Genomic DNA, 9,605 nt, shown 5'->3' with positions numbered 1-9,605 from the left:
CTTATTATTTATAGAAAATATTAAGAAATGGGTGAAAGACATCAATGCTCTTACTAATGATCCTTTAAATATGGATAATGATCCTCTTTCACTTCAAGTGCTAACATTCCTTTGAAAGCTTCAAAATGGAACAAATACAGATGGATTAGTTGGAAATTTACAAGTAAATTTGCTTACAAGATGAATGTGGAGGAGCTTGTCACGGCAATCCTGGTGAAGGAGGAGGTGGGGTTTTACTTAGAAACTCTTTTGGAACTATCTTATTTGCTTTTCATTGTTACTATGGCTAGTTTACCTCTACTCAAGCAGAATTTTTAGCTTTGTATGATGGTCTAAGCCTTTGTTTGCAAAGAGGATATAAAGAGATTGAGGTTGAAAGTGATAACATGATTATTATTGACATTATAATGGGTAGATCGGATTAGCCTTGGAATTCTGTTTACATGTTGCACAAGTTTAAGAACTTAGTCCAAAGAATGAATATTAGGTGGACCCATATCTTACGAAAAGGAAATCGTTGTGTTGATCTCCTAGCTAACAAAGGAATTGATGAAAGACGCATTCTTAAAGTGATCAGTGGTAATTCCCAAATTCCTATAGATTTGGTTCATCTTATTCACGAAGATAATTTGGGTTTTCCTATCCTCAGAATTAATTAGGTTTTTCTAGGCCTGTTTTTTTATCTATGTACGCTTGGGTAATGGGGCAAGGCAAGCTAAGTCCTCCCCTATCATTAAAAACTTTCCTTTTGAAAATGGTTAATAAAATTTAAGGTGGTTGCTCCTCCACCTGGAGTAAAGTTTGGGGTTAAAAAAAATAAAGATTTGCTTCTCATAGACTGCTCCTTACAGTACATCCTAGTGTACATCTTATGTATTGGGGAAATGTTCTCAATACATGGCTGATTTCTATTGTGAGATTGATGCGAGGAGCATTATTTGAGGAATAGATCCAAATTCATCTATCTATGTAGTGTGAATATCTCTTGTACTTGTCATGGGAGATGTTCCCAATGCAACATCAATACTGAAATATATATATATATATATATATATATATATATAGATAGATAGATAGATAGATAGATAGATAGATAGATAGATTAAAAGAAGGAAGTCTATGAATTTTCTCCTTTATTGAAATTTTTATTTTTTTATTCCGTCATTTTTTAAACAACCAATGAGATGCTCTCCTTCCCCATAAATAATTATCTAAAATCTCTCTCTCTCACCCACACCTTACCAATAATCTCCTCTACTAAAATTTCTCCCAAACTACCTCCCCACTTTCTCTTAAATCATTTCCAATTCCTATTTATCTCTTAACTCATCTCTAATTTACTAGAGAGTTCCTCTCCAAATTATTTCTAATTCTTATTATCCTCTTCCCCACTTTTATCTATATCTCTCTAAAGAAAGTTTAAATTAAAAAAATTAAGAATTATTTAAATTTTCTAAAAAAATTATATAATAACTTTAAAATATTTATTAAAAACACAAAAATTAATTATAATAGATTTAATAATATTCATATTATTATATTTTTACAAAATTCATCACAAATTTGTGTAGTAACAATATAAATTATGATTTTTCAGATTATTCAAATTAAATGTTATTCAAATAATAGAAATCTAACATTAAAAACTAAAATATTATTTAAATATTTCAATAAATAAATATATTAAATAATAAAATACTAAAAATAGCTAAATAATATTATAGAAAAATATTTAATATTCTATAATAAATTAAATTCAAATTATGGAAATTTTTAAATGTTTTATATATAATTATTGATGAGGGGTGATTTGGCCCGTCCTAGTAAGCAGCGGACACGTGGACACAACCTGGTGATTAGACACATGACTCAGCATCCTCGGCCACCTCAGGTATCTCGGTCACCTCAAATAGCATTGAAACCCAAGTATGTCAGAATGATCAAGCCTACCGAAGTGACACGTAGCAGACTTCCAGAAGCTTGCTAGCTGTCTTTGAACTCCTCGATATCACACCGCGCAACCGTAGGCTTTATCCTCATCCCGCCTGAATTGGAGGGACACAATTGGTGAGGTGTGGACTCATCCCACGCAACCTAAGTCAGTAATCGCTAGCTCGGGGCACGAGGTGTGGACTCACACCGGGACCCCTCTGTCCTTCATAGCAACCAGCACCAAGTTGGCGATTGTGAAGACGTGGGTAACAAGAGCCAGCTCCCACCTCGCGATAGAATTTGGGAACGGGAGCGCACTAGGGTCAAGATCCCAAACAACACCAAGTGAACAACACCAATGCTAAGGCTGCAAAGAAGCAGTGTCGCCACAAAGCATGTCGGTCTTCAGCCAGGAACAGCCCATCGAGAAGCAACCCATCATTGGCATCGAGCAAGGTGAGGGAGGAAGTGATCTCTATAGTTACACAGCCGACTCTAGTATTGTTGGGCCAACCCTCTCCCTTGGCACTAGAAATTCTCTCAGCCCCAAGGCTACAAGGATTTAAGACGCCCACACTGGAGACCTACGACAAGAAGTTTGATCCCAATGATCATGTTGATGGTTTCTAGTCCCAGATGTTGCTTGCTGGGGTAGATGAAGAGAGCATGTGTGTAGCCTTTCCCACAAGGTTTAGAGGGTTGGCCAGGTTGTGGTATAGGAGTTTTGTACCAGTCTTAATCAAGAGCTAGGAGCAGTTTCAGACTTGTTTACTACTCACTTTATTACAAGTAAGAAGTGCCCAAAATTTGCAGCGAGCCTTCTAAATGTGGTCCAGAGAGAAAATGAATCGATTAGGAGCTACATCAAGCGGTTCAACAAAGAATGCTTGCAAATACCCAACCTCAACCCAACAATGCATCTCACCGCAGCACAAAAGGGATTTCACCATGTTGAATTTTCTTGGCACCTCGGCATGAACCCACCAAAGAAAATGGAGATGTTCCTTGATGATGCCGACAAGTTTATGCGAATAGAAGAGGCCATCAGGACCAAGGTAGAGCTCTAGTAAGGAGAGAAGAGAAAAAGTGATGATGAAGGCACTAGTATCAATAAACACTGGAGGTGAAAGAGCAAGTCACCAAAGAAAAGTAAGTCCCCACACAAGAGAAGCAAGTCACCATCTAGGGGTTCCAGGTTAGGTCAATGATCTAGAGCCCCTCCAATCCAAAGGACCACCTACACCCCCCTCAATGCGAAGCGAGGTGAAATCCTAATGGCAATCAAAGACACCGTCTATGTTAAGTGGCCACTTAGGATGCGAGGAGACCCCTCAACCAGGAACCCGAATGTCTATTGTCACTTCCACCGTGACATCGGGCACAACACAGAAGGTTGTAGGAATCTCAGGGATGAGATTGAACAATTGATTTTCTGCGAGTACTTGAAAAAGTTCATCAAGTATGAGAACAGGGAGACGGTGGACCGACAGGCCAACAAGAGAAGGGAAGCTCCAGAATCAAGCAGAAGCAATGATCAGCAACCACATCGGCAATAGCCACTGCCAGAGAATAAACCAATCCACGGGGTGATCAACATGATCACCAGTGGGTCTATTGTTGCGAGGTGTAGCACAACAGTAGGGAAGACTTCAATTCAGGAACTAGAACATGAAGATGAGAATCCACTGAAGCGACCTCGAGTGGAGGACCCCATTTACTTCACTGAGGATGATGCGCGAGGGATCCAATATCCACACGATGATGCCATTCTGGTCAAGCTCGTAATCAATGACTTCAAGGTGAAGCAGGTACTAGTAGACTCTGGGAATTGAGTAGACATCTTGTTCCTCGAGGCATTTAATAAGTTCCAATTGGAGCGGAAAGACCTAAAGCCAGCAGGCATGCCCTTAGTCAGGTTTAGCGGAAAGGTAGTCAAGTCCCTTGGACGAGTCATAGTGCTAGTTGTAGTGGGAGCATGGCCCAACTCAGTACGCTTCGAACACACATTCTTGGTGGTTGAAACTTTATCACCTTACAATGATATCTTAGGTCTACCCATCTTGCATGCCCTACGTGCGGTGTTGTCGACCTACTACTTGTCCATGAAGCTTTCAATGAGATACAGAGTGGGGGTAGTATGAGGCGGCCAACTCAAGTCACGTAAGTGCTACGTAGCTATATTAAAGGGCAAGGAAAAGTTGGTGGAAGACGTCAAACTAGAGCCACCACCCGAGCATATGAAGGAGCGAGCTACCCTGTTGGAGGAGATAGTCCAGGTACCGGTTTCTGATGTTGAGCCAACGAAGACCCTCCAGATCGGCGCTCTACTAAGAGAACCACTTTGGTCACAACTAGTAAGTTTTCTACTCAATAACTTAGGTCTGTGGCAAAAATGCCCAGCATATATATACCTTAGTCAGGTCAGTTAGATAAAGAAAACAAAACCTTGCCTTGAAGCGGTAGAGGGTAGTTGACTTCGTTAAGGAGGTTCAATACCCGAGTTGGGTGGCCAACCCTGTATTGGTGAAGAAGGCCAATGGAAAGTGGTGCATGTGCATTGGCTATACCCAAAGGACTACTTTCCCCTTCTTAGAATAGACCGCATTGTAGACATAGCCTTGGGGCATGAGTCGTTGAGCTTCATGGATGCTTACTCTAGATACAACTAGATTAGGATGGATTTAGCCGACCAAGATAAAGTAGCTTTTGTAATCGAACTAGGGCAATACTATTATAAAGTAATGACGCCCTTCGGGTTGAAAAACACTAGAGAAACCTTCCAATGCCTTGTAAACAAAGTTTTTGAACCATTGATTGACAATAAAGTTGAATGTTATATTGATGACATGATCGTTAAGACTCAGTTTTCAAATTCTTTAATTCATGATTTAAATTGTGTTTTTCAAATTCCAAGAAAATTTACATGAAGCTCAACTCGAACAAATGTGTCTTTGGGGTCACGCTAGGCAAATTCCTTGGCTATATAGTGAACCGATGTAGCATCAAGGCCAATTCGGATATAATAAAGGCTATACTAGATATGAGGCCGCCCCAAAAAATAAAGGAAGTCCAAAGGCTAACTGGTTGGGTAGCCCCCTAAACCAGTTTATGTCTAAATCAGTGGGTCAATGTCTACCCTTTTTCAAAGCAATTAAAAAGAATGAGGACTTTAAATGAACCGAAGAGTGACAGCTCGCATTTGATAAATTGAAGAAATATCTAAGTATACCACCAATTCTGACCCGACCTGAAGAGGGAGACGAGCTGAAGCTATACCTCTCTACGAGTGACAAACGTGGTAAGCTTGGTACTAATTAGAGAAGTAAACCGGGTCCAACAACCCATCTACTATATAAGCAAGGTTTTGCAGGTAGCAGAGATCAAATATCCCGACATCGAGAAGCTGCCTACGCACTAATCATAGCAGCTCAAAAACTATGCCCTTACTTCTAGGCCCACACGATCTTTGTTCTCACCAACAAGCTCTTGAGGCACATCCTACTAAAGCTTGAGGTGTCAAGAAGATTGATGAAGTGGGTCATCGAGTTGTGCGAGTACGACATCTGGTTCGAGCTACGCCTAGTGATCAAAGCTCAAGTCTTGGTAGATTTCGTCGCAGAATGCATGTTCAGCATGCTGGCCCCTGAGGTAGCTGAGCCTGCTAGCACATCAAACGCGTCAACTAGTGTAGCACCGGTCTCGGTCAGAGAAAGCCCGATTCGTCTAAGCTCAAAGGCTTGGGACATGATTTATTTACAATGGGTCCAAGAAAAGATGCAAAATCAATCTTCATGGGGCTCCTTGCCCCCACATTCAGCATGCACAACATTTAGGGTCGGCTCGACTTCCATGGTGTCTTCGGTAGTAGCAACCTCATCAGTCTCTACAACCTCATCAACTATAGCCCTCTCAATTCCTCCCTCGTTAAAGTCATCATCACTTGCTTCCTCAAAGTCTAGGTCTTGGTCAGCCTCCGTGGTCATGCCATTGGTGACTCCGGTGGTGGTAATGGTATGGAGGTCGAGGTCGGGAAACTCGCACCTAGTTAGCCACTGACAAAGCTTGAAGCCCTTCCAATAGGCGCTTGTGCCGATGTCAATCCCCAACTTATGAAATGTCTCCAAACTCTAGTGTTCAGCAACAGTGGCCTTTCTAACACCTTAATCTCTTCATCGAAGGCAATCTCTCGCTCCTTCAAGGTCTTCTTCAGCTCATTGGCTTACCTCATCAAATGCTCGATCAAGTCTTTCTTAGCCTGTGCATCGTTCTTGAGCTTGTGAATGAGGCCACGAGCCTTGGTCAGTTTGACCTGAGCAATAACTGCCCTTTAGTCAGCTTCTTTAGCCTTTCGCTTTGGCATCTTGGGCCTCCTTCTGGCGCAATTCGGATTTTTGGGCGAGGGGAGTGTACCATGGAATTTGCCTAAGAAAATGAGAACTAGCTCAAGTATTGAAAACTGAAAGAGTTGAGAGTATTCAGGTCAGAGACATACCACAATGTAGCTACTAGCAGCCTGGCATACTTCTGGACCTCAATGGGAAAAACCGCATCCCTACTCTTCAAAAGGCTGGATCAAAGGTTCATAATGCTCGGGACCACCTCGGGGCCCTCGCTGAAGGAGCCAACTCCAGGAGTAGCGACCTGGCATACTAGAGATCAGACCTCTTCGAGTGGGGAACGCGGGCTCCTTTTGTAGTCTTCCTCGACTAGGTTAATGACCGGAGTCTCCTTGGTGCCGGTGGTTGCAGGCTCGGTGATTAGCACACTAGTGGCCTAGTGGGGAGCATTACTTCGTGACGCCATCCTCTTCTTCCTCTTCTTCATATCCCCAAAGAGCTTGGTAGAAGGGATATCAGACATGGTTCCTATAGAAATCAGCCACCAGATCAATTCAAGTAATCAATAGAGAAAACAAGAAACACGTGTGTACCGAGGTGATGATCTACCCGGAGGACTTAGCTCGGCCTCAATGAGCATCAACACCTCCTCTCGCTGTTCCTCACTGAGCTTGTCCTCGGGGTCCTTAATGCAAGTCCTCCTGCGTGTCGGAAAAGGCCACCCCCCTTCAGCAGTAATGGTGAAATACCTCTTTTTCTAAGTCAGAACCTTGTTCAGATACTCGTAGAGGAGATTTATATCTAGGCTGATAGGAGATATAGTAACTACACTTATCCTCTTGAATGAGGCTAGTGGAATTTTTCTTAACACCACAAAGCGAACTAGAGGTATCTAAGTTCAAGGGTATGCCGAATTTATGGAAAACTGAGATGGTCCATGCAATGGTTCGAATTGAATTCGGGTGCAACTGGTCCATGGTGATGTTGAAATACTTAATGACCTTGACGATGAAGGGATGGAGAGGGAAGTGCAGCCCGGCAACAAGCTGCTCCTCGAAGACTGTGATCTCATCTAGGTCATGTTGCTAGGGATATCCCCCCCCCCCAAGGGGATGGAGTACCCGAGGTTTTCGTAGAGTTTGTATTTGAGGATTAGAACTTGAAGTCTTTCGAGTGACAAAGTTGAAGGACCAAACTTATCTGGACCTCAGGATTTGTTAGCACGTTTGGGAGCTGAAGTCTTTTTTGGGGGCCTGGAGGATGATGCCTTCCCACAAGATGATTTACGCTCCTGAACTAGAGGGTCATCTTCGGCCATATTGGAGCCTATAGGGCTTGCTGAGGTGGTCACCTATGTGGCACCAACCTCATGCTCTTGAGCCGAGGAGGTCACTTCAACCGGACCAGACTCATATTCACGAGCCGACGAGGTTTCTCCATCTTGGTTGGACTCGCTATCACTAAGGGAGAAACTATTGCTACTCATACTAGAACTAGGAAACAAACTGGAGTGAAGAAGGCTTACCCAAAAAGAAGAGAAAGCGACCTCGGACACAAGACTAGACACCACTGACCTAGAGACCAAAGTGCGAGCTCCAAATCACCACAATTCCAAAGCAAGGCAACAAAATGGAACCCCAAGGCCCCTATTTATAGCTACAATAACCGATATTGGATGGTCCAAATCAAAGCAATCCAGAAGTTCTCGTAGAAACCGATCACACAACCCTCGAGGCGAAAATAGTTGAGTACGTGTTTTGACGTCCATGGGGTTTTGGAATCCGTGTGACATTCGCACACTCCCGGTATGCGATCTAGGTTCTCGATTGAACCGAGTGGGTCGCCAAGGTCTGACCATCGAATTGGACACCGACTCAAAGGAAGACAGACCAAATTGACTTAACTTCATTGTGACCTCCCCGCACCAGGTCAAGACCCCTAGCATGGGGAGTGGGGGCAACTGATGAGGGGTGATTTGGCCCGACCTAGTAAGCAACAAACACGTGGACACAACCTGGTGATTAGATGCATGGCTCAGCATCCTCAGCCACCTCAGTGGGTCAGGCCACCTCGGGTATCTCGGTCACCTCGGATAGCACTGAAACCCGAGTATCTTAGGATGACCAAGCCTGCCGAAGTGACACATAGTAGACTTCTAAAATCTTGCCAGTTGTCTCCAAACCCCTCGGGATCACGCCACACAATCGTTGGCCTTATCCTCATCTCGCCCGAATCGGAGGAACACGATATGCCTTATCAGCTAGCATGTTATCTACCTTCCGGAGCAAAACGGACTCCTACAGATTGGGTCGAAGATCTCGGGAGTGTTTCGTAAGACACACGACATCCTAGCTATATAAGGGCATCAACCCCTGAGACCCAGGTACACGCCATTTAGTGCATTCTAGCTCTCTAGTTCTCAAGCTTTTAGCTCGCTAATTATATCCAACACTAACTTAAGCATTGGAGCAACCATGTCAGGCTAACCACCCCAGGTTCTCTGATTCCATATGTCTTGCAGTTCAACCGACTTACTACACAACTGACGTCTGAGCTGCCTTCTAGCTAGGAGCAACCAGATCGCGCACCATCAATTATATTTTAAATAGTTAAAATAACAAAATTATGTAATAAAATAACATATTTCTTAAAAGTAAAAAATAATCATAAGATAATATTCAAATTAATAATAATTTAATATTTTAACAAAATTAATAATGAAATTTTGTAATAATAGTATAAATTATAATTTTATGTATTATTAAAATAAATAAATAATTAAAATTATAAAATTTAAATAATGATATTATTTAAATAACAAATAATATTTCACTTATATCAATTAATAATTCTAGGAAAATAAAATTCAAGAAAATAATATTCATTAATAATGATTTTAAAATCTTAATCTATATTTATTATATATTTATGTATACTAAAATTAATATTTATTGTATTTTTAGAAATTATTTATAGTTTTCTATGATAAATATATTTTCAAGAATTATGTATAAATCTTTTTTTTTCTTATTTCACAGAAAATTGTTAATAATTATTGGATATTAAACTACTGTTATTTAACTTTTTAAATTTAATTTATTATAATCATTATACTTTTGTTATAATTTTTTCATTGATATTTATTAGAGATTAAACTATTATTTGAGATTATAATATTTACTGACTAATTTAATATATTTTTAGTATTTATTATATTTTTATTAATTTTTTATTATATTTTTATTATCATTATATTTTTAATAATTATGTATTTTTGCTATAAATTTTTAATAATTATTATAAACTAAACTATTGTTATTTATGAGAGGTTAGACT

Source organism: Nelumbo nucifera, chromosome 1 (genome assembly GCF_055504915.1).
Source record: "Nelumbo nucifera cultivar China Antique chromosome 1, China Antique-T2T, whole genome shotgun sequence".
Classification (NCBI taxonomy): Eukaryota; Viridiplantae; Streptophyta; class Magnoliopsida; order Proteales; family Nelumbonaceae; genus Nelumbo; species Nelumbo nucifera.
Note: the sequence above shows the minus strand (reverse complement) of the source record.